Source organism: Heterocephalus glaber, unplaced genomic scaffold, assembly GCF_053883595.1.
Source record: "Heterocephalus glaber isolate CG9 unplaced genomic scaffold, H.glaber_assembly_v1.0 deba00001543, whole genome shotgun sequence".
Taxonomy (NCBI): Eukaryota; Metazoa; Chordata; class Mammalia; order Rodentia; family Bathyergidae; genus Heterocephalus; species Heterocephalus glaber.
Genome location: NW_028258336.1, coordinates 973,301 through 999,930, shown reverse-complemented (window position 1 = coordinate 999,930; position 26,630 = coordinate 973,301). Strand labels below are relative to the sequence as shown.

The 26,630-nt window shown below is 37.5% G+C and overlaps 1 protein-coding gene across 12 annotated transcripts in view; it reads right to left on the bottom strand.

Annotated features, from left to right (window-relative positions):
* Positions 1 to 613: 613 nt before the first annotated feature.
* The window catches only part of LOC110345474 (uncharacterized), a 793,246-nt gene continuing 767,229 nt past the window's right edge, over positions 614 to 26,630 (bottom strand). For 6 of the 12 annotated variants that reach the window (XR_015442339.1, XR_015442340.1, XR_015442342.1 and 3 more), the window contains one exon: positions 614 to 16,006. The gene's annotated coding sequence lies outside the window, so the exon portion shown is untranslated. The remainder of the gene's footprint in view (positions 16,007 to 26,630) is intronic. The other 6 variants (XR_015442335.1, XR_015442336.1, XR_015442337.1 and 3 more) reach the window with 1 other exon arrangement.

Below are 26,630 nucleotides of genomic sequence, written 5' to 3'. Positions count from 1 at the left end.
TTTTTGGTACCGGGGATCGAGCTCGGGTCCTTGCGCTAGCACAGCAGGCGGCGAAACCACTGAGCTAAATCCCTAGCCCATAATTTTTTTTTTTTTTGAGATAGGGTTTTGCTATGTAACTCAGCCCAGCTTTGAGCTTGCAGTGATCCTCCTGCCTCAGCTTCCTACGTAGTGGGATTACAGGCACATGCCACCATGCCTGGAACTTTGCCCTTTTTGTGAATTGGGTTATTTTGCTGCTGTTGTTGTTCAGTTCAAGAGATCTTTATACTATTTATTCTTAATATTGATCCCTTATGACATAAATGATTTGCAAATGTTTTCTGTGGTTTGTTTTTTTGCTTTCTTGATAATGCCTTTTGATGTACAAAAGTTTTTAATTTTAATGAAATGTACTTTTTCTTTTTTTGACTGATATTTGTTGTCATATCCAAGAAATCATTACCAAATCAAATATCATAAAGATTTCCTCCAATGTGTTCTCTTGTAACAGCTTTATAGTTTTCTTTTTTTAAAATTTTATTTTATTGGTACATTTTAGGTATATAATATAATGACATTCATCACTGAAAATTTGCACCTTTACATAATCTCTCTTGGTTTTTATTTTTCCCCCTTCCCCTGCCCTCCCTCCCTATTTACAAAGACATTGTTTCCATTTTTTCATTTTCTCATATTAATTCTATTCCTTTCTTTCCTTTCCCTTACCCTTCCCACTTCCCCTTCCCCTTTGCTTTATAGTTTTCTGTCTTGCACTTAGGTCTTTCATCTATTTTGAGTTTAATTTTATATGTGGTGTTATAGGAAAGAATTTGGTGCCCAATTTCTTTATTTTGCATGTGACTCTTCTGGGTTCCCAGTACCCTTCATCGAAAAGACAATTATTTCTGTATTTTCACAACCTTGTCAAAGCTCTTTTTACCATGTATTTGAGGGTTTGTTCCTAGGTTCTGTTGTTGATTCACTTGGTCTATATGTCTATCTTTATTCTAGTACTACATTGTTTATTGCATATTTTTATAACTCATTTTCTTTTGTTATCAGAGGATGGAAAATAATGGTGTTTCACCATTGCCATCTTTAAATATATACCAGGATGTATCTTTAAATATGTATGACCTCTATCATGTGCATTTTATTGTATTTTTTTTATTAAATTCTTTTATTGGTACATTGTAGGTATACAACACAATTACATTTTTCATTGGGAATTGCACCTTTACATAATGCATCTTGGTTCTTATTTTTCACCCTTGCCCAGCCCTCCCTTCAACCCCTCCATTCCTCCCTATTTGCAAAGACTTTGTTCCTATTTTTCCATTTTCTCATATTAATCCCATTCCCTTCTATCCTTTCCCCTAGCCCTCCCACTTCCTTCCCCTTTGCCCCTTTTCTTCCTATTTCTATCATGTGAATTTTAGAATGATATTGTCAGAGTCTACAAAAATCTTGTTGATACTTTGATTGAGATGATATTAGAGATGTATTTGTCTTCAGCAGCCATGCATTTCAATTATATGACATTACTTTTAGAAAATAATTATTCATTTTTGTTGGTGGTTAGCACTTGGTCAGGAAAAATCTCATGTTGTAACATCTTTCTTTTCCACAGCCACAGGCTCCATAATGTAGCTTATGGGTTAAATTATTTTTAAAAGTGTGTGCTGTGTTAGAAAAACAACTATTACACCATTTGTTTCTTAGGAGAAGCATGAGTATTTGAACAATTAATCTTTTCATCATTTAAGAACACATTCTATGTTTATAGAGCTTGTGGGTAATAATTTTGCTGGGAAGAAAAATAAATTGACCTGTAGGCTTTCATTTAGATGCTTTTCTCATTCAGAGTGTTTTTTTTTTTTTTTTTTTTTTTTTTGAGATGGGGTCTCAGAAAAAGGTAAGGTTGGCCTTGAACTCACTATTTGCAGCTATACTAATAATAGTAATAGTGAATAAGTATCTAAGTCATCATCACTGTTATTAGACTACCCCTTTTCTTCTGAGATCTTGAAGGCTCTATTGATATCAAATTTTCTATCTTAGATACTTTATTTATTTATTTTATTTTTTTGGTACCGGGGATCGAACTTGGGTCCTTGCACTTGCAAGGCAAGTGGTGGAACCACTGAGCTAAATCTCTGGCCCTCTTAGACACTTTAGAATGTCATTTTACATCCTGAGGCAGATGTGACCTTGCCTATTATATAATGCCATTTTTTCCTAACAATTCACTCATCTTTTGTCTACTGCAGTCAAAGGCCATTACTTATTCTTATATTTGCTTGACCTAATGAGGCTAATTGGTGCCTATCCTCTTTATAACAGCCTTTACTCATTTACAACTTCATACTGGTGCATTATTGGATATCAGGCATTAGCTATGCAATATCACACCCTGATATCTCTGCAATAATTAGGCAGTATGATGCGGGATTCATTTTTTGAAAGAAAAATTAGTCTCAACTCTGCAATTCCCTCTCTTTTGTAATTTCAGGAAAACAGATAAAGACTTTAATGTACCTTTAAAATGGAGATGAGCAAATCTGGCCACTTTCAGGTTTGACAAAATGTTTCCAGGCATTTTTTCAAGCGTTATATGGCTATCAACTCCTCCTTATATGGCTGTATTCTCCCAAATACTTTCTCTCCTTCACCTTTAAGCATGTGTGTATTTCAAAGGGAATTTCAACTAGAAATTTCTAATTTATTCATATTTAGCTGATCAAAGATGTGGCATTTGTCTTGGTCAACACTTAAAGGTTCTAAATTTTGTTTCTCTGACTAAGGAAACTTGGAAGGGTTGGCAGCAGCCGCCTCCTAAAGGAGCCAAACCAGTCAGGGAAGCAGCTAGTAGTTTATCTCTTTCCTTTAGAAAGGATTTAAAGTGATTTTTCTCCCTTTGATTCTCAAGGCTAAAGAAAAATATGTGTTTCCAAGTCTTGTTGAGTTCACATTAGTCTACAATGGGAGCAGACCTCGATGTTCTAAATGGGAGAGGCTTGGGGGCAGCCATCTGATTGGAAAGTATAGATAGGGGTCTCATCCTGGAGCCCAAACTACATGACACTTCACATAGAATTCAGAAGAAACCAATGGTCCATTTCAAGAAAAGGACAGTGGTAATGGGGAGAGAATTGGGGAGGGTGGGTCATGGGGGTAATGGGAAATCTTGGCAGCCATTCTTCACCACTTCTGACTAATTAACATCACGCTTTGGATCTAATGCTTTGGTGCTGAAGCTTCCAAGAGCAACTGGAACCATGAAATGACTAGTTGAAAAAAGTGACAATGAAAGGCAAATCTTTGTTAAAAGGATATGAACATTGAGCCTACCAAACTGACTGCTCAAATACCAAGGTTATTTTTTTGTGATCTAGTTCTTTCTGGAAATCTTTTATAACATTGGCCCTCTTCCTAAAGATAGCAGGGCATATTGTGAGTGTACCTATTTACAAATATTCCAAAAAATGCTTGTCTCCTCATTAGACAGGCTGAAAAAACCCAATAGACTCATTTGGAATGTGTAGAAGAGGAAGGAGTGATATTACCTCAGAGACGTAGAAGATAGTCTTGGACTGTCAAAAACATATCAATAACTGTGAAGTCTCTTATGATTTTAAAAACCAGTTTTAAACTCATGTTTAAAAGATGTGCCTCTTTTTCTACCCTCAGAAGATACCAGTGGAGAACAAAGTTTAAATTTACCAAAGAAAAAATATTTGACACGTCTGCTTATCGGCAATCCCTGAACTTTATTACATTAGTGTACTAACATTTCCAAAGACAAATATCTTTTTTAAAAAATAAAATCAAGTATAGTGGGCAGCCTCTAGGGTGGCCCCACATCTCCTGTCTCCTAGGGTTACCCTCATACATTGAGTAATCGTGGGACTTGTGACTTACTTCTAACCGAACAGAATGTGTCAAACAAAGTTGGTGTGCTGTCATGACCATGACCATATTGTGTTATAGAGATTTCATCTTGTTAGCCAACAAGGCCATAGAGCAAGAGGTTGAGGCCAGCCTTTAGAGGTTCTAGGTGGCCTTCAGGTGACAGTCAATAAGTAGCCTGACCCCCTGCAGCTGCAGTCCTACAGCTGCAAGGAAAATAATTTTGCCAAGTTGAGTGATCCTGGAAGTGAATTCTTCCCTAGTAAAGCCTCCAGAGGAGGATTTGGCCCAGCATACACTCTGTGACCCCAAGCAGAGGACCCAACTAAGTTGTGCCCAGATTCCTGACTCATGGAATCCACAAGGTAATGGAGGTAATAAATGTGTGTTGTTTTAAGCTCCTCCATTTGTGGTAATTTGTAATGCAGCAGTAGACGATTAATACACCAAGTGTCTATCAAAATTGTTTTTGTTGCTTATAGATTTCATACTGCAATAGTGAAAAAGAAAACTAAGTTCTACACCCAACTGTCACTACTATTAAATGTAAAATATAGTGAGACACAGAGCCACCTTGCCAAGTTGCCACCAGGATAAAACAAGAAGCATTTAATCAGGGGTATGCCTTCATGCCTCTTTCAGTGTAGTTAGAAAAGCCATTGCACATGATAACCTGTCCCTCAGGCATTTGGGCACTGCGTGGAGGGACATGTTTTGTTAGAACAAACAGAACCCAATACGCTCAAGTCATCTCTACCCTACAGGTTACTATTAGAGTTTCCATTAGGTCTCTGTCTGAATAAAGAAAATACTGTAATTAGGGCAGCCAAGATATATTCACATTTGCATCATCAACTGGCTGGGATTTGCAACTAGGTTGCACACAGTTTTCAAAATCTCATTGTGCTCCTTATGAAATCCATACCTTGTACTGTGACATCCAAGGCCTCCAGAACCTGCCAAAGCCTTTGTCTCAGAACTCTTCACTAACTTTCGCAGTTGATGTGTTTACCCCACTCTGACCTCTTTGTTCCTTCAGCACACAGGCCAATCAGTTGCCTATTCCCCGGGCTTCTTTCTGAGGCACTCTCCAGAATTCTCATGGCAGAGTCACCTGGTTTCAGTCTCCAAGTTCCTCTTGCTGAGCAAGTTCTCCCCTACTGCACTGAGGATGCCTTTCTCCCAGTCCTCTTCCACAGGAACATCTGTCCTTTCCTTAAAGTCACTTGTCCGAAGTGACTTGCTTGTACATTAATGTATGTGATGGTTCTACATCTTTCTTACTAGACTATAAGCAACCTGAGAGTAATGGCTGTATCTCATATGTACAGCAAGATTGCCACATGGGAGATGATCCATAAACATTTACTGAGTACAGACATGAATTTAACTGTGATTATTTTAACAGGACAGCTGTCACTTGATTTATTTTCCTCCTTTGCTCCAAGAACACTCTCCTCTCACCAGTTCCAAATGCAAGAGAAGTTTTGCCACTAACTCAGCCAGCATTTTTCCTACATCTGTACACACAGCACCCTGCAGTGTATTTTTAGAGAAACTGGAAATTGTAGAAGATACAGTTCTGCCCTTAAGGACTATACAAATTAACTAGGTGTGAAGACATGGCTGCATAAACTGATGAAAATCTAACTACAAGTCATTCACTGCACTGATGTCTGGGCCAAATTGAATACGAAATGGCCTTGGAACTAAAGGAGAGGAGCAATTAGAAAACTTCCTACAGGGGCTGATTCTTGAAATGAATGTCTTAATGGGAAATGTGACAATGGGCATCCCATGAATAAGTATGCAAGGTGAAAGACTTAAGTGGAATCCATTATACTCCCAGAGCTTGTATATACATTTTCTAGAGCAATGTGTATGTTGCCTGTGCTTTAGAATCACAAATAAAAGATTAACGCTGGCCCATACAGAACTGAACTTATCAATGTTGGCTCCAAACCTATTAAATCAGAATCTCTGGGAGCTGAGTTTGGAATTGGTTTATTTTAGAAGAACCCAGTGAGTCCAGTGTACTTACAGGGTCAAGATCCTGTGCCAACCTGAAATACTTTTACAGGATTAAGTCAGTGAGAAATGCCCTGTAACAACTAGGGGGTGCAGCCACACATGGTGATTAACTGTGAAGTACAGTGGCTTAGGTTCAAATCTAGGCCTTGAAGTAACTCACTAGGTAACTTCGGACAAGTGACTTAGCCTCTCTGAGCTTCTGTCTACACATCTGTAGACTAGGGATAATAAATACATAGGGCCAATGGAGAATTAAATGAAATAAAGCACCCAGTACAATTTTTTGAAACATGTGCTTATCATCACAATTTTTTTTCATTATCATTATCTATGTCCCAAATTCTCAATTCTTCAGTAAGGCACTGGAAAGCCCAGTGTGCATTTCTGAAGCCTCTGCATCTATCAACTGAGTTACACATTATTGTAAAAATTAATTTTATTGGTACATTTTAAGTATACAATATAATGACATTCATCATTGGAAATTTGTACCTTTACATAATCTGTCTTGGTTCTTATTTTTTCCCCATTCCCCTGCCCTCCCTATTTACAAAGACATTGGTTCCATTTTTTCATTTTCTCATTTTTTTCCTTTCCCTTCTTTCCTTTCCCCAATCCCTCCCACTTCCCCTTCCCCTTTGCACCTTTTCTTCCTATTCACATTATCTATTATCCATTTTGATCCTTATTTACACTTTCAGTTTCTCACACCAGAGAAATGATTCAGTATTTACACATGTATGTCCTATTTATTTCACTTAAGAGTATGGCCTCAGTATACATCCATTTAGCTATAAATGTCTCTAGTTTCTTGTTCTTTATGACTGAGTAGTACTCTATTTTATATATATATAAAAAAACACATCTTCTTCATCCAGTTTCCAGTTGATGGGGACTTGGGCTGTTTCCAAACTTTCGCTATTACAAACTGTGTGGCTATAAACATGGGTGCACATATATCACTGTGGTATGATACTTTTAATTCTTTTGGAAAGATACCCAGCAGGGGAATAGCTGGGTAAAATGGGACCTCTAGTCCTAATTCTTTGAGGTATCTCCATACTGATTTCCACAGTGATTGCACGAGCCTGCACTCCCAACAACAATGGAGAAGGGTTCCTTTCTCCTGACATTCCAGCCAGCATTTATTAGTGGTTGATTTCTTGATAGCAGCCATTCTTTCTGGGGTGAGGTGGAATCTCAGTATTGTTTTCATCTGCATCTCTCCAATGATCAGTGATGTTGAACATTTTTTCATATGTTTATTTGCTATTTCTACTTCCTTCTCTAAGAAATGTCTGTTCATTTCAGATGTCCATTTTTGAATTGGGTCTTTAAATTTGGGGGTCTGATTTTTTTCAGTTCTTTATATATTCTAGATAGTAGTCCTTTGTCTGAGGTACACCTGCTAAATTTTTTTCCCCACATTGTAGGTTGACTCTTAGCTCTGTTGGTGGTTTCTCTTGCAGTGCAGAAGCTTTTTAATAAGTTGAGATCCCAGTTGTTGATCCTCTGTGTTAGTTCCCGTGCTACTGAGGTTTTGTTCATAAAGTCTTTTCCTATGCCAATGTCTTCAAGAGTTCTACCTAACTTACCTTCCTGCAAGTTTACTGTTTCTGTCTCAATATTTAGATCTTTAATCCACTTTGATCTTAGTTTAGTGCATGTTGATAGATATGGGTCTAGTTTTAATCTTTGGCACATTGAAAACCAGGTTTTCCAACACCATTATTAAATAGACTATCTTTCCTCCAATGAGGGTGGTTGGCTCCTTTGCCAAAGATGAGGTGGCTGAGTGTGTCTGGAGTTGTTTCTGCATCTTCTAAACTGTTTCACTGATCCTAAGGTCTGTTCTTTTGCCAGTACCGTGATGTTTTTATCACAGTAACTTTGTAGTATAGTTTCAAGTTGGAGATTGTGATACTCTCTGACATGTCTCTGTTGCCTAGAATTGCTTTTGTATCCTAGGTCTCTTCTTGTTACAAATGAATTTTTGGATTTTTTTCTCTATTTCTGTGAAATATATTGTTGGAATTTCAATCAGCATTGCATTAAATCTATATAGCAGTTTTGGAATTATGGCCATTTTCACTATATTGGTTCTTCCTACCCAGAACAAAGGACGTCTTTGCATTTTCTTATATCCTCTTCAATCTCTTTGGTCAGAGTTTTGTAGATTTCATCTTAGAGGTCTTTTGCTTCCTTTATTGGATTGATTCCTTGATATTTCATTTTTTTGGATGCTGTTGTAAAAGGAATTATTTCCTGAATTTCTCTCTCAATGAGTCTGCTGTTTGTATATAAGAAGGCTATTGAGTTTTGGGTGTTGACCTTGTATCCAGCTACACTCCTGAATCTGTCAATTAAGTCCAGAAGTCTTTTGGTGGAGTTTTTTGAGTCTTCTATGGAAAGTATCATATCGTCAGCAAATAATGACAGTTTAACTTCTTCCTTTCCTATCTTTATTCCTTTTATTTCTTTTTCTTTTGTATTTGCTGTGGCTAATGTTTCCAGAACTATATTGAACAGGACTGGTGATAGTGGGCATCTTTGTCTTGTTCATGGTTTTAGTGTGAAAGATTTAAGTTTTTGACCATTTAGTATGATAATGGGTGTTTGTTTTTCATAGATGGCTTTTATCACGTTAAGGTAGAGACTGTCTATTCCAATTTTTTGTAAGGCCTTTATCATGAATGCATGTTGAATTTTGTCAAATACTTTTTCTGCATCTATTGAGATGATCATATGGTTTTTGTCCTTGGCTATATTAATGTAGTGTATTACATTTATTGATTTATGTATGTTGAAACTTCCTTGTATCCCTGGGATAAATCCGACTTGGTCAGGGTGTAGGATCTTCTTAATGACCCTCTGTATTCTGTGGCCAGTATCTTATTGAGGATTTTTCACCCATGTTCATTAGGGAGATTGGGCTGCAGTTCTTTTATTGGGTTGGGTCTTTCCCTGGTTTTGGATTCAAAGTAACAGTTGCTTCCAGGAATGAATTTGGAAGTATTGCTTCCTTTTCAATTTCCTTGATGAGTTTAAAGAGTAATGGTGGCAATTCTTCTTTAAATGTCTTGTGGAATTCAGCAGTGAAGTCATACAGACCTGGGCTTTTCTTTGTTGGTAAATTTTTAATTATGTTTTCAGTTTCACTCATTGTAATTAGGATGTCTAGAATTTCTATATCCTCTTCATTTAACTTTGGCAATTCATATGTATCTAGGAATCTGTCCACTTCTTCTGTCTTTTCCATTTTATTAGAGTACAGATCCTTGAAGTAGATACTGATCTTCTGGATTTCTGCTGGATCTGCTGTGACTTCACCTTTTTTTGTTCTTCATTGAATGGATTTGAGACTTTTCTTCCCTTTTTTTGATAAGGTTGGCTAAAGGTTTATCCATTTTATTTATTTTTCAAAAAACCAACTCTTTGATTCATTGATTTTTTTGTATCATTCTCTTAGTCTCCATTGCATTGATTTCTGCTCTAATCTTTATAATTTCCTGTCTTGTACAAGCTTTGTGTTTGTTATGCTCTTGTTTTTCTAGGAGCTTGAGGTTCTGCATTAGGTTATTTATTTGAGCTCTCTCTGTTTTCCTAATATGGGCATTTATGAATTTCCCTTGTATAATTGCCTTCATCTTGTGCCATAGACTCCTGTATGTTGTCCCCGCATTATCATTTACTTGTAGAAACTGTCTATTTCTTCTTTAATTTCCTCTGTGACCCATTGGTTGTTCAGGAGAGTGTTATTCAATTTCCATGTGTTTGTGGGGGTTTTGCAGTTTCTAATGCTATTGATTTCCAGTTTTATTGCACTATGGTCTGGTAATATACAGGGGGTAACTTCAATTCCTTTACTTTTACTTAAACATGTTCTATGAGCTAGCATATGGTCTATTTTGGAGAATGACACATGTGCAGCCAAAAACAATGTGTATTCTGATTTCATGGTGTGGAACACTCTGTAAACATCTATGAAGTCCATTTGTTCAATAGTTTGGTTCAGTTCTAGAATTTCATTGTTAATTTTTGTCTAGATAATCTGTCTATTTGTGATAGTAGGGTATTGAAGTCCCCCACTACAATTGTATTAGTGCTTACTTGGTTTTTCATGTCCATTAATATTTGTTTTGTATAGTTGGGGGCATTTGTATTTGGTGTGTATATATTTAGGATTGTCATCTCTTCCTCTTGGATTGTCCCTGTCACAAGAATGTAGTGACCATGTTGTCTCTCTTAATTTGTTTTGGTTTGAAATCTACTTTGTCTGCAAATAAGATTGCTATGCCTGCTTTTTTCTGGGTTCCTGTCATTTGCAGAACTGTTTTCCATCCTTTTATTGTCAGTCTATGAATGTCTTTTTTAATTCGGTGTCTTTCTTTTATATAGCATATTGTTGGATTTTGCTTCTTAATCCATTCTGCCAGTCTATTTCTTTTGATTGGTGAATTGAGGCAATCAACATTGATGGTTATAATTGTTAGATATTGACTCATCATTGTCATGATGTTTTACTGTTGTTGGCCTTTTTATTTTTTCCCCTTTTTATTTTTTCCCCTTTCCCTTTAATTTCTTGCCTTGCTTGGTGACTTCCTTCTGTTGGGCCTCGTGGAGTTGTGACTTTCATTGTCTTTTTCTAGGATATTGTTTAGAATTGTTTGGAATGCTGGTTTGGTGTTCATGAAATTTCTCAGGTGTTCTTTGTTGTGGAAGTATCTAATTTCCCCATCAATTTTGAAAGATAAATTTGCAGGATACAACAGTCTAGGTTGGAAGATATTTTCTTTTAGGGCTTGAAATACTTCACTCCAGGCTCTCCTTGACTTGAGGGTTTGTGTTAAGTCTGCTGTGCTTCTGATGGGCTTTCCTTTGTAGGTGATTTGTTTCTTTTCTCTAACTGCTTGTAGGATTTTGTTCTTCTTGACTATCATATGTCTAGGTGCAGCTTTTTTTTTTTTTAGTGGCGATGATTTTTTTTCCCATTAAGTTTGTTGGTACATTTTAGGTATAAAATAGTTACATTCATTATTAGGATCTTGTACTTTTACGTGATATATCTTGTTTCTTATTTTTCTCCTTCCCCTGCCCTCCCTTCACCCCCTCCAGCCTTCTCTATTTGCAAAGACTTGTTTACATTTTTTCCTTTTCTCATATTTTTTCTTTTCCCTTCTTTCCTTTTCCCTACCCCTCCCACTTCCCCTACTCCTTTAGACCTTTTCTTCCCATTACACAATATTAATTATACATTTTTAAAATTATAATATCAAGATCTGGAAGACATTACCACAGATTTTACAGAATTTAAAAGGATATAGAAAACATATTACAAAAATCTTTTTTGAAATAAATTTGAAAACTTCTAAGAAGTACCTTGGAAGACAAATTAATGAAACTAACTCTGGAGGAAATATAAAATTTGAATATAAAATTTGAATCTATTAAAGAAAATATATTCCTAGTTTGAAAACCTACCTATATGACAACAGCAGGCTTCTATACATTTTAACTGATAAATTATATCAAACATTTAAAGCAGAAAAAAGAAGCTACACATCTCCCCTCATTTTAGGAAATTAACATTATGCTAATACTAAAACTGGATAAAGAGAATAGAAGAAAAAAGTATGAACATAGATAGAAATTTGTTTAACAAAACAAACTATTAGAAGTCAGATCTGGCAGTATGTAGAAAGTGGTTTCATTATAGGGATGGCAGTGTTGGTTCAGCATTGGAAGATCAACCCCCAAAAATCATCATTTTAACAGAGGAAAGGAAAAAGTCATATGATCCTTTCAGTAGTTGGAGAAAAAGTATTGGACTGAATTCTACAGCTGTTCATGGTAAAAGCTCTCAGGAGATTAGAAGTAGAACAGAACCTTCTCAACAGATCAAAGATATGTACTCCATACTTCTAGCAAAAATGCCTTATATGAATGGAGAAGATACAAAGTTTTCTAAGGTGGGGAACAAGGGCAGATATGCCTACTCTTCATCTGTCCATTAAACTTTGAAACATAGACCCAAACCAAAATAGTCTGGCAATAAAATGACACAATTAGGATAGGATTGGCAAGGTAGAAGTAAAACCTTTATATGTAGATGAAATGATCATCTACAGAGAAAATACTAAGAAATTTCAAGGAGTCCCCAGAACTTGTATTTGAATTTAGCAGGATTAGAAAACACAAGATATATATAAAAAGTCAGGTCTGTGTATACTTAGTATAAATGAAGAATTGGATATTGAAATTTAGAAGTTATGTAGGAGTACAAAGGACTTGGAAAAGTAAAAAAGAAAAAAAATAGTGTTGGAAGACGGTACCTAATTTTCAGACTTCCTCTAAAGCTACAGTAATCAAGGCAGTGTTGGTGTAAGAAAAGACATATAGATCATTGGAATAAAACAGAGAATCTAGAAATAGAACCCCACATATATGGTCCACTGAGTTTTGAAAGATTATTTAACATTAACATTTTATAGAATATAAACTCAATTCAAGAGCAGAGGAAAAGAGTGTTTTCAGCAAATGGCACTAGAACACCTGGTATCTGTATATAAAAAAATTAACCTCAACCCTTTATTTCCATACATAAAAATAACTTGAAAGGATCTATGAACCTAACTATGAAAGACTAAAACTATAAAACTTTAAGAAGAAATTATAAGGGAAAATGTTTATGAATTTAGGGTAGGCAAGAATTTCCTAGGATATAAAAAATATGATATATAAAAGAAAAAAATTGATAAATGATATTCCATCAAAATTTAGAACCTTTAATGACATTGTTAAGAAAATGAAAAGTAGTACTTAAACAGACCATATTTATAATGCATATAACCTATGACCAGAATACATAAAGAACACTTACAGCTCATTAATAGACAACCCAATTAAAAAGTGGACATAAGAAGATGATAAATAGCCAGTACAGCACAAGGAAAGGTGTGCAACACTAGAATGAGAAAAATACTAATCAGTACAATAACAAGATTGAATTATACACTCATTAGGGAGTTGAGGTTAAAAGTTTTAAAAGAACAAATGTCAGCTTAGGTATGAACCAGGTAGAACTTTCTAATACTGCTAAAGTGAATGTAAAGTGATAAAACCATTTTGGAAAACAAAATAGAAATTTCTTGTATTACTGTTAAGAATCAACAGTCCTGTTGTAAGTTTTTACTTGAAAGTAATGAAAGCACATGTTCACAATAGATTTGTACATACAGGTTGACTATCCCTTATCTGAAATTCTTTGACCACAGTGTTTCAGATTTTCACTTGAAATCCACTTGATCTGCAAAGAGGACAGCTACTCCTGCTTTTGGGGGGGGGCGGGGATACTGTCACATGGAGTATTATTTTCCACCCTTTAACTTCCAGACTATGAGTTTCTTTTTTAATTAAATGTGTTTCTTGTATGCAGTATATTGTTGGATCTTGCTTCTTGACCTATTCTGCAGGCTGTTTCTTTTGATTGGTGAATTGAGACCATTAATATTAATGGTTATAACTCATACATGTTGATTTATCATTGTCATGACATTTTCTGTTTGTTGGATTCCCCCCTTTGCTTTTAATTTCTTGTCTTGCATGATGGATTCATTCTGCTGGGCTTCCTGGGGTTGTGATCCTCATTATCTGTTCCTAGGATATTGTCTAAAATTTTTTGGAGTGCTGGCTTGATATTCATGAAGTTCCTAAGGTGCTCTTTGTCATGAAAATATCTTATTTCTCCATAAATTGTGAAAGATAATTGTGCAGGGTACATCAATCTGGCTTGGATGCTATTTTCTTTTAGGGCTTGGAATATGTCACTCCAAGCTCTTCTTGCCTTGAGGGTTTGCATTGAGAAGTCTGCTGTGATTCTGATGGGCTTTCCTTTGTATTTGATTTGTTTCTTTTCTCTAACTGCTTATAGAATTTTGTTCTTCTGCTGGATTTCTGGAATCCTAATTATTGTATGCCTATGTGTAGAATTTTTTTGATAAAGGCTAGTTGGAGTCCTATATGCCTCACTTATCTGTATGTCAAGTTCCCCTATTTGGAAAGTTTTCTGCCATTACTTCTGTAACAGTTTTTTTATGTCATCTGCACTCTCTACTGTTTCTTCATTGACTCCAATCAATCTTATGTTATTCTTCTTTGCATCGTCTAGCAGCTGCTGGATTGATTTCTCATGTTTCCTTACAATTTTAAAGCAATTTTTCTTTTCCTGGTCACTAATTGCAATTTTATCTTCTATATCTGAAATTCTGTCCTCACATTGGTTCATTCTGCTGTGTAGACTTTCAATGGAGGTTTTAATCTCCTGGATATCTGTTTGACTCTGTTTCATGGATTCCATTTCTTTCTTATGTTGGCCTATCATGGTTGCCTTTTCTTTCTTATGCTGGGCATTCATGGCTTCCAGCATGGTTCTGAGCTCATCTATTGTTTTATCTGTTTCTGTTCTAGTGCCTCTAATCATGTTTTTCACTTTGCTCACCATCTCTGTAGTTATCTGGGAAATTATTTCTGTTTTGAATTTTTCTAGAGCCTCATTCATCTGTTTTGTTATTTCCTGTGCTATCAGTTCAGGGTGTCCAGGTGATTGATTAACATATTTTTCCACCTCTTTTCTCCCAGAATTTACCTTTTGTGGGGTGGAAGTCTGTTTGTGCCTTGCTTAGATGTCTTCTCACTTTTGTTTTTGGTACTGTCCTTGGTTTAATTTCTGGGTTGATATTTCAAAATTGCTTATTGTAAGTATCTTTGTTGCTTATATTTAGAGCCCTTGGGGAATGATTGTTTTTCAGAGGTGTCTTCCAGATATAGCTGGTCTTTAGATTTTGAGTCTCTAATGACTCTGAGGCTGTCTCATTTTCATCATACCAGGAAAGCAATCACAACACCTTCTCCCAAATGATGCAATTAGCAGTACCATAGCATGGAGCACAGCTTCAAAAATGTCAATTTATGGTAGTTATTAATCTATCACCTTTAACTGTGTGAATTAAATCAAAATTGAGGACCAGCCCACCATATGTTTATAGTGAATAAACTCTTCAATATAGCAAATTTACCCTTCAGGATGGGGAGTTAGAAGGAGTTGGTGCAGGGAGGGATAGATAGGTAGAAGGATAGGGAAAGGTTAGCAGTAGGCCAGAAGACATAGCAAGATCACTCAAATTCTAAGAAACTGTTGAAGATGAGAGGAAAAGGCAGAATGAAAGAACAAAGATGAGAACAGAACAACCTAACAGCAATAGGGAGGCTAGAAACTGTATTTACTTTCCTTTAAAACTAATGATAATTGAGAGAAGGAAAAAGAGAAGAAAAGAAAAATAAAGAAGAAATCTGAATTAGGTCCAGAATAGGAACAAAAAGGGAGATGAAAAACAATGTGAGACAGTGAGAGAATGAGTGAGAGAGAAAGAAAAAAGAAAGAGAAAAATAAAAATTTGAAAAGAGTAGAAAAAAAATTAAAAATAAGAGAAAATTTTTTTTGCAAATAAGAAAAAATAAAAATGAAGGGCCTCCTTCAGGGTATGTCTCTGCTGTGATAATAGACAATGTGGGCAGCCATGTGCAGATATAAGTCAGTGAGTCTCAGCAAGCCAGTCACAGACCTGTGATATTCAGGCAGACTTCTGGCTGCTAGTCCCAATTTGAGCTTCCTCTCCTCTTGCAGGGTTGAACTCTGCAAGGTTCTACTGCAGGTTCCAGCTGCCCTTCCCCCAAAGATAGTCCAGGTTCTGATGAGAGGTGATGATCCCTCCAACTTACCAATTATGGTGGTCTGGTGCGCCTTTATTGACGAGATTCTTTTCACTTTTCCAGTGGGCTTCAGTTTTCATTGAGGAGCTTGAGAGAGGCCCTCTTTCTTTTGTTCACTTCTGCTCTAACTTCTGGAGCTCAGGACAATGGCCTTTATGACCACCTGTGCCTCTGTAGTGTGGAATGAGGTAGCAGTACAGCCAGGAGGCCAGAGGTGTGTGTGGGGGGGTGCAGCTATGCTGGTCATTGTGAACAGAGCATGGGGACAGACTGGGGGCTCCACACTGCTGGGTTTTCACCTTGTGTCAGCTGGTCACTGTGGGTAGAGAAGGTTTTTAGTAAGAAGAGATACCACTTGTTGATTCTTTGCACTAGTTCATGTGCTGCTGAGGTTTTTTTTAATTAAATTCTTTTATTGGTACATTGTAGGTATACAACACAATTACATTTCTCATTGGGAATTGTACCTTTACATAATGCATCTTGGTTCTTATTTGTTCCCAATTCCTAGCCCTCCCTTCACACCCTCCACCCTTCCCTATTTACAAAGACTTTATTTCCATTTTTTCCATTTCTCAGCATTTTTTCTTTCCCTTCTTTCCTTTCCCCTGGCCCTCCCACTACCCCTACCCATTTTGACCTTTTCTTCCTATTTTACATTATCAATTATTCAGTCTAATCATTGGTACATTTTAGGTATACAATATAATGACATTCATCATTGGAAATCTGCACCTTTACATAGTCTCTCTTGGTTCTTATTTTTCACCATTGCCCAGCTCTCCCTTCAACAACTCCATTCCTCCCTATTTACAAAGATTTTGTTCCTATTTTTCCATTTTCTCATATTAATCCCATTCCCTTCTATCCTTTCCCCTAGCCCTCCCACTTCCTTCTCCTTTGCCCCTTTTCTTCCTATTTCACATTACCTATTATACATTTAGTCCTTATTTACACTTTCAGTTTCTCACACCAGAGAAACTATTTGGAATTTATTCATGTGTGTCCTATTTATTTCACTTAAGAGTATCACCTCAATGTGCATCCACTTAGGTATAAATCTCTCTAATTTCTCATTTTTTATGGCTGAGTAGTACTCCATTTTATAAAAAAACCCCACATTTTCTTAGTCCAGTCTCCAGTTGATGGGCCTTTGGGCTGTTTCCAAGTTTTAACTATTACAAACTGCGCTGCTGTGAACATGGGTGCACATATATCACTGTGGTATGATTCTTTTAATTCTATGGGGGAAGATCCCCAGCAGTGGAATAGTGGGGTCAAATGGGACTTCCAGTCCTAGTTCTTTGAGGTATCTCCATACTGATTTCCACAGTGCTTGCACCAGTCTACACTCCCACCAGCAGTGGAGCAGGGTTCCTCTTTCCCCACAGCCCCACCAGCATTTGTTGTTGGTTGATTTCATGATAGCAGCCATTCTTTCTGGAGTGAAGTGGAATCTCAGTGTTGTTTTCATTTGCATCTCTCAAATGACCAGTGATGTTGAACATTTTTTCGTGTATTTATTTGCTATTTCTACTTCTTTGTCTGAGAAATATCTGTTCATTTCAGACGCCCATTTTTGGATTGGGTCTTTAAATTTGGGAGGTCTGATCTTTCTAAGTTCTTTATAGATTCGAGATAGTAGACCTTTGTCTGGGGAAGAGCAGGTGAAGATTTTTTCCTACACTGTGGGTTGTCTCTTCACACTACTCGTGGTTTCTCTTGTTGTGCAGACATCTTTTAATAGAAGAGATCCCACTTGTTGATTGTTTGTGCTAGTTCACGGGCAACTGAGGTTTTGTTCATAAAATCTTTTCCTACACCAATGTCTTCAAGGGTTCTACCTAACCTCTGTTCCAACTGGTTCAGAGTTTCTATTTTAATATTTAGATCTTTAATCCATTTTGATTTTAGTTTAGTGCATGGTGAGAGATATAGGTCTAGTTTTAATCTTTGGCAAGTTGAAGCCCAATTTTGCCAGCACCATTTATTAAAGAGGCTATCTTTCCTCCAGTGAGGGTGTTCGGCTCCTTTTTCAAAGATGAGATGGCTGAGTGTGTCTGGCATTGTTTCTGCATCTTCTGATCTGTACCACTGGTCCTCAAGTCTGTTTCTTTGCCAGTACCATCCTGTTTTTAATCACTGTAGCTTTGTAGTACAGTTGGGGATTGTGATACCCCCTGCCATGTCTCTGTTACTTAGAATTGCTTTTGCTATTCTGGGTCTCTTCTTGCTCCAGATGAATTTTTGGATTGTTTTCTCAAGGTTCATGAAGTATGCTGCTGGGATCTCAATTGGAATTGCATTAAATCTATATAGCAGTTTTGGAAGTATGGCCATTTTCACTCTATTAATCCTTCCTACCCAGGAGCAGGGGATGTCTGTCCATTTTCTGATATCATCTTCAATCTCTCTTTTCAGAGTGCCATTGTCTTCAGAGAAGAGGTCTTTGATTTCTTTCGTTAGGTTGATTCCTAGGTATTTCAGTTTTTTGGATGCTATTGTGAAAGGAATTATTTGCCCTATTTCTCTCTCAGTGAGTCTGACATTTGTGTAGAGGAAAGCTATTGATTTTTGTGTGTTGACCTTGTAACCAGCTACTTGACTGAATTTGGTTATTAAGTCTAGAAGACTTTTGGTGGAGCTCTTGGGGTCTTCTATATAGAGTATCATGTCATCTGCAAATAATGACAATTTGACTTCTTCATTACCTATCTTTATTCCTTTTATTTCTTTCTCTTGTCTAATTGCCGTGGCTAATGTTTCCAGAACTATATTGAACAAGAGTGATGATAGTGGACATCCTTGTCTTGTTCTTGATTTGAGTGTGAAGGATTTCAGTTTTTGACCATTTAGTATGATATTGGCTGTTGGTTTTTCATAGATGGCTTCTATCAGTTTGAGGTAGAGACCATCTATTCCAATTTTTTGTAGGGTTTTTATCATAAATGCATGTTGGATTTTGTGAAATGCTTTTTCTGCATCTATGGAGATAATCATATGGTTTTTGTCCTTGGCTCTATTGATATAGTGTATTACATTGATTGATTTTCATATATTGAAGCATCCCTCCATCCCTGGGATGAATCCCACTTGATCAGGGTGTATGATCTTCTTGATGATCTTCTGCATTCTGTTTGCCATTATCTTATGAAGGATTTTTGTATCTATGTTCATTAGTGAGATTGGCCTATAGTTCTCTTTTTCAGTTGGGTCTTTCTCTGCTTTGGGGATCAAGGTGATGCTTGCTTCCAGGAATGAATTTGGAAGTATTGTTTCCCTTTCAATTTCACTGAAGAGTTTCAACAGTAGTGGCAGCAGTTCCTCTCTAAATGTCTTGTAGAATTCAGCAGTGAAGCCATCAGGGCCCGATCTTTTCTTAGTTGCTAAGTTTTTAATTACCTTTTCAATTTCATTGGTTGATATTGGGTTGTTCAGAATTTTTAGGTCTTCTTCGTTCAACTTTGGTAATTCATATGTATCAGGAATCTGTTCATTTCTTCTGTGTTGTCCATCTTATTGGCGTATAGGTTCTGGAAGTAGGTATTGATGATCCTCTGGATTTCTGCTGGGTCTGTTGTCATTTCACCCTTTTCATTCCCTATTGCATGGATTTGGGCCTTTTCTTTCCTTTTTCTGATGAGGGTGGCTAAGGGTTTGTCAATTTTGTTAATTCTTTCAAAGAACCAACTGTTGGCTTCATTGATTTTTTGTATCGTTGTCTTAGACTCCATTGCATTGATTTCTCCTCTGATCTTTATAATTTCCTCCCTTGTATGAGCTTTGGGGTTGTCCTGGTCTTCTTTTTCTAGAAGCTTGAGGTCCAGCATCAGGCTATTTAATTGGGCTCATTCTGTTTTCCTAATATGCATAGTCACTGCTTTGAATTTCCCTCGTAAGGCTGCTTTCATTGTGTCCCATAGATTCTGATATGTTGTATTGTCATTGTCATTTAATTGAAGGAACTGTCTGATTTCTTCTTTAATTTCCTCTGTGACCCATTGGTTATTCAGAAGTGTGTTGTTCAATTTCCATGTGTTTATGAAATTTTTTGAGTTTCTTTTGCTATGGATCTCCAATTTCATCCCACTATGGTCTGATAATATACAGGGGGTAACTTCAATTCCTTTGCACTTATTTAAACATGTTCTATGTGTGAGTATGTGGTCTATTTTGGAGAATGACCCATGTGCAGCTGAGAAGAATGTGTATTCTGATTTTGTGGGGTGGAAGACTCTGTAAACATCTGTTAAGTTCATTTGTTCAAGAGTTCGATTGAGTTCTAGTATTTCATTACTTATTTTTAGTCTAGTTGATCTATTTGTGACAGTGGGGTGTTGAGGTCACCCACTGCAATTGTATTAGTGCATATATGACTTTTCATGTCCATTAGTATTTGTTTTATATAGTTGGGTGCACTAGTGTTTGTTGCATTGATATTTATGATTGTCATCTCTTCCTCTTGGATTCTTTCCTTTACAAGGATATAGTGTCCTTCTTTGTCTGTCTTAATCAGTGTTGGTTTGAAATCTACTTGATCTGCAAAGAGGATAGCTACTCCTGCTTTTTTTCGGGTTCCTGTCACATGTAGTATTGTTTTCCACCCTTTACCTTTCAGTCTATGAGTTTCCTTTTGAATTAAGTGTGTTTCCTGTATGCAGCATATTGTTGGATTTTGCTTCTTGACCCATTCTGCCAGTCTATTTCTTTTGATTGGTGAATTGAGACCATTAACATTGAAGGTTATAACTGAAATGCAGTGACTTGTCATTGCCATGACTTTTTCTTTTTGTTGGGTACTCCCCCTTTACATTTAATTTCTTGTCATGCCAGATGGGTTCATTCTGCTTTGCTTCCTGGGGTTGTGATTCTCAATGTCTGTTCCTAGAATATTGTGTAAAATTCTTTGGAGTGCTGCTTTGGTATTCACAAAGTTCCTAAGGTGCTCTTTGTCATGAAAGTATTTTATTTCTCCATCCATTTTGAAAAATAGTTTTGCAGGGTACATCAATTTGGGTTGGAGGCTGTTTTCTTTTAGGGCTTGGAATATGTCACTCCAAGCTCTTCTTACCTTGATGGTTTGTGTTGAGAAGTCTGCTGTGATTCTGATGGGCTTTCCTTTGTATGTGATTTGTTTCATTCTCTAACTGCTTGTAGAACTTTGTTCTTCTGTTGTATTTCTGGAATCTTAACAATTATATACCTATGTGTAGATTTTTTTTGATCAAGGCTATTTGGAGTCCTATATGCCTCACTTATCTGTCTGTCAAGCTCTTTTCCCCTGCTTGGGAAGTTTTCTGCCATTATTTCTGTGAAGAGATTTTTTTGTCATCTCTATTCTCTCCTGTTTCTTTATTGAGCCCCATCAGCCTTATGTTATTCTTCTTTGTTTCTTCTAGCAGCTGCTGGATTGATTTCTTGTGTTCCCTTATAATTCTGAAGCAATTTTTCTTTTCCTGGTCACTAACAGCAATGTTACCTTCTATATCTGAAATTCTGTCCTCACATTGACTCATTTTGCTGTGTAGACTTTCAGTGGCGTTTTTCATGTCCTGGAAATCTATTTGCATCTGTTTTATGGATTCCATTTGTTTCTTATGTTGGGATTCCATCATGTTCCTCAGCTCCTCTCTAGATTTATTAATCATGTCTTGCACTAGGGGCACAATTTCTCCTGTTATCTGAGAAATTATTTCTGATTTCATTTTTTCCAGAGTCCCTTTTGTTGCCAGTTCAGTGGGTCCAGGTGGTTGAGTATCAGAGTGTTCCATCTCATTTCCCTTTGGGGTTGCTGTAGGTGATCTGGAAGTCTGGTTTTGAGACTTATTTACATGTTTTCTCATTTTGACTGGGGGGGGGGCTGTTAGCGCCTGCACAGATTACCTCCTCTGAGCTGGGAGAGGTGGGACAGGGGCCGGGAGCAGTGGTAGCGATGGTGGCCCAAAAGCCCTTTCCTGTGGGCCGGGAGCAGTGGGAGGGTTGGTGGCTGGGAAGCCCCTTCCTCTGGACCAGGAGGAGTGGGATGGTGGCTCCGAAGCCCCTAGCTCTGGGCGGGGAGCAGTGGGAGGGATGGTAGCCTGGAAGCCCCTTCCTCTGGGCCAGGAGCATCGGGACAGAAGGTGGCCCAAATCCCTTTCCTCTGGGCTGGGAGCAGTGGGAGGGATGGCGGCGGCCGGGAAGCCCCTTCCTCTGAACCAGGAGCAGTGGGATGGCAGCTCAGAATCCCCTACCTCTGGGCCGGGAACAGTGGGACTCAGTACCTTGGCCTGGTGGTCTGGTGTCCTCTGAGTCTTTTTAGTGTGGAACCAGGTGGCTGCCTGTCTGCAGCGGGGTGATTTGGCGTCTTCTGTGCAACTCGGGGCCTCGGTAGGGCATGCACAGACCTGCCTGTCTGCAGTAGGCTGATTCAGCGTGTTCCGTGCCACTTGGGACCTTGGTAGGGCATGGGCAGACCTGCCTGTCTGCAGCGGGTTGATTCGGCACTTCCACATGACTCGGGACCTCGGTAGGGCATGCACAGACCTACCTGTCTGCAGCGGTCTGATTCGGCATGTTCTGCACGACTGGGGACCTCGGTAGGGCATGGGCAGACCTGCCGCAGCTGAGGTTTTGTTCATAAAATCTTTTGCCTAACCTCTCTTTCAGCAGGTTTGGTGTTTCCATTTTTATATTTAGATCTTTAATCCATTTCAATTTTAGTTTAGTGCATGGTGAGAGATATAGTTCTGGTTTTTGTCTTTGGCAAGTTGAAACCCAATTTTTCCAGCACCATTTATTAAAGAGGCTATCTTTCCTGAAGTGAGGGTGTTTGGCTCGTTTGTCCAAGATGAGGTGGCTGAGTGTGCCTGGAGTTGTTTCTGTATCTTCCAATCTGTTCCAGTGGTCCTCAAGTCTGTTTCTTTGCCAGTACCATGCTGTTTTTATCACAGTAGCGTTGTAGTATAGTTTCAGGTTTGGGATTATGGTACCCCCTACTTTGTCTCTGTTGCCTAGAATTTTTTTCTATTGTAGGTCTCTTCTTATTCCAAATGAATTTTTGGATTGTTTTCTCAAGTTCTGTGAAGTATGCTGTTGGAATTTCAATTGGGATTGCATTGAAACTATATAGCTGTTTTAGAAGTATGGTCATTTTCACTATATTGGTTCTTCCTACCCAGGAGCAAGGAGTGCCTTTCCATTTTCTCATATCCTCTTCAATCTCTCTTTTCAGAGTGCTATAGTTTTCAGAGAAGAGGTCTTTGATTTCTTTTGTTAGGTTGATTCCTAGTTTTTTTCAGTTTTTTGGGTGCTATTGTGAAAGGAATTGTTTGCCTATTTCTCTCTCAGTGAGACTGTTGTTCATGTACAGAAAAACTATTGGTTTTTGTGTGTTGAACTTGTATCCAGCTACTTTACTGAATTTGGTTATTAAGTCTAGAAGACTTTTGGTGGAGTTCTTGGGGTCTTCTATATAGAGTATCATGTCATCTGCAAATAATGACAATTTGACTTCTTCATTTCCCATCTTTATTCCTTTTATTTCCTTCTCTTGTCTAATTCCTGTGTCTAATATTTCCAAGACTACATTGAACAGGAGTTGTGATAGTGAACATCCTTGTCTTATTATTGATTTTAGTGTGAAGGATTTCAGTTTTTGTCCATTTAGTATGATATTGGCTGTTGGTTTTTCACAGATGGCTTTTATCAGGTTTTGGTACAGACTATTGCAATTTTTTGTGGAGTTTTTATCACGCATGCATGTTGAATTTTGTCAAATGGTTTTTCTGCATCTATTGAGATGATCATAAAGTTTTTGTCCTTGACTCTACTAATATAGTGTTTTACATATTTTGAAACATCCCTGCATCCCTGGGATGAATCCCACTTGATCAAGGTGTATGATCTTCTTGATGATCTTCTGCATTCTATTTCCCATCATCTTAGTAAGGATTTTTGCATCTACCTTCATTAGTGAGATTGGCCTATAATTCTGTTTTTTGGTTGCATCTCTCTCTGCTTTGGGGATCAAGGTGATGCTTGCTTCCAGGAATGAATTTGGGAGTATTGCTTCCCTTTCAATTTCACTTAAGGGTTTAAACAGTAGTGGCAATAGTTTTTCTCTAAATGTCTTATAGAATTCAGCAGTGAAGCCATCAGCACTCAAAGTTTCCTTTGCTAGTAAGTTATTAATTACATTTTCAATTTCATTGATTGATAATGGGTTGTTTAGAATTTTTAGGTCTTTTTCAGTCAATTTTGGTAATTGATATATATCTAGGACTCTGTCTATTTCTTCTGTGTTTTCCATCTTCTTGGAGTATAGGTTCTCAAAGTAGGTATTGATGATCTTCTAGATATCTGTTGGAGCTATTGTAATTTCACCCTTTTCATTCATATTTGCATGGATTTGGGCCTTTTCTTTCCATTTTTTTCTTTTTTGATAACTTGGCTAAAGTTTTGTCAAGTTTGTTTATTCTTTTGAAGAACCAACTCTGCTTCATTGATATTTTGTATAATTCTCTTATTCTCCATTGTATTGATTTCTGCTCTGATTTTTATAATTTCTTCCCTTGTATGAACTTTGAGTTTGTCCTGCTCTTCTTTTTCTAGAAGCTTGAGGTTTAGCATCAGGTTGTTTATTTGAGCTTGCTCTGCTTTCCTGAGTATTCACTGCTGTTAATTTACCTCATAAGGCTGCTTTCATTGTGTCCCATAGATGACAATATGTTATATTGGCATTGGCATTTAATTGTAGGAACTGTCTGATTTATTCTTTAATTTCCTCTGTGACCCATTGGTTATTCAGAAGTTTGTTGTTCAATTTCCATGTGTTTATGAAATTCTTGTGGTTTCTTTTGCTATTAATCTCCAATTTCATTGCACTGTGATCTGATAATACACAGGGGATAACTTCAACTTCTTTGCACTTACTTAAACATGTTCAATGAGCGAGTATGTGGTCTATTTTGGAGAATGACCTGTGTGCAGCTGAAAAGAATGTGTATTCTGATTTTGTGTGTGGAACACTCTGTAAACATCTGTTAAGTTCATTTGTTCAAGAGTTCAATTGAGTTCTAGTATTTCATTGTTTTTTTTCTGCCCAGTTGAACTATCTATTTGTGACAGTGGGGTACTGAGGTTCCCCACTACTATTGTATTAGTGCTTATTTGATTTTTCATGTCAGCATTTTTTTTATATGGGCACACTAGTATTTGGTGAATATATATTTATGATTGTCATCTCTTCCTCTTGGATTTTTCCCTTTACAGGGATGTAGTGTCCTTCTTTGTCTCTCTTAATTAGTGTTGGTTTGAAATCCATTTTATCTGCAAAGAAGATAGCTACTCCTGCTTTTTTTCATGTTTCCATTGCATGGATTACTGTTTTCCACCCTTGAACTTTCAGCCTATGAGTTTTTTTTTTAATTAAGTGTGTTTCTTGTATTCTGGGCATGCCTCCGACTGGGGCCTGCCCCCCTACATAGCTGTTTTCTGGGAGGTAATTTGGCTGGGGCCTGTGCATCCCAGTCACTGGAGTCTGAGCGGACTTCTGGCTGTGGTCTGCACACACTTACCAATGGTATCTGGGTGGGCCCCTGGCTGTTGCTTGTGTGCCAGTGCAGCTCTTTTCCAGGTTGGCCTTTGACTGGGCCTGTGTGTTCTAGCTGCAGGGTTGGGGTGCAGCCCTGGCTAGGACTGCCTACAACCATGCCACTCTGTTTCCTGCAGGCTTCTCTGGGATCTATGTGCACTTACTGATGGTATAGGGGTGGGCCTCTGGCCATTGCTTCTGAGTTACACATTATTATAGATTATTGTAAGCTCTGACCCATGGCCTACCCTCAGCATACTGATGAACCTGAGCACATTTGATTAGAGCCTCAAAGAAATAAGACTGAGGTTGAGCTAAGTCATTTTGAGAACTAATGGATTTTAAAAGAAAAGAAAACCATGAGAGATGTGGCCAGCAGCTTCACCTGACAAGGAGACCAGGTGCTCACAATGTCAGGCAATCCTTTCTGTAAAATATTACAGAGCATTTAAATGAAACAAACTGAAGATTTTCCCACCCATTTTAGATTGACAGTACTGCCTTCCCCCTCACTAGTGTGAACCCAGCCCTACCGTAAAAATGACAACCTGAATCTCTACTTCATCCTGGCCACTCACTCCAAAGTTCCCTAATATCAGTCCTAATACTTTTAAGACAAGTCACTTGCATATTTCCTAAACTCCTCAAAAATTAGCAATGTGCTGAGAATGAGACCACTTGAAACAGTCTACTGCTTTGGATAGTGTTGAGAATGCACCACAGATTGTTGTTTTTATCATTTCTATATTATGATGTTCAAAGTTTTCACCATATAGGTTGACCAATTCATGGAAGGTGAAGTCTGGAAGAATGTTTTCCCATCTCTGATAGGGATTGTTCTGGAGCAAGATTAAGAGTGCCTTTACATATTTATATTATTCTCTTTAGTGCCATTTGACATTTGTGTCATGAACATGATTTTTGTATTATGTAAAGGCAAATTTTTACATGAAAGAAAATACAAGTTTTAGAAAAAGTGTTATGGAAATTAAAAAATGGGTTTAGAAAATGCTCAAAATCCTCAACATAGCAAAGAAAGAGCTGTCACTGAATATGGATTTTGAATATTTAGTGAGTTGGAAAAGACTTCTGCTCTGAAAGGGAAGATAAGAAAGACTTTTCAGTGGAAAAGAACAGCCTTGCTCATTCCCTCTAGGTGCCTGTGGGTGTCTCAGGTCCCCTTTCAAAGGCTGACCAATGAAGTGATAGTGAATACTCCAATGCAAATGTTTGTGGGGAAAGGAGCCCAGACCTCCAAGTCTGGCCTAGAAATATTCTCCTCACTAAAGACCCAAGTCTCCATTTCCAAACTGAATCAGTGCTTTTCATGATTCCAAAGGACAGCCATTCAGCTTTTTTCCCCTTCCAT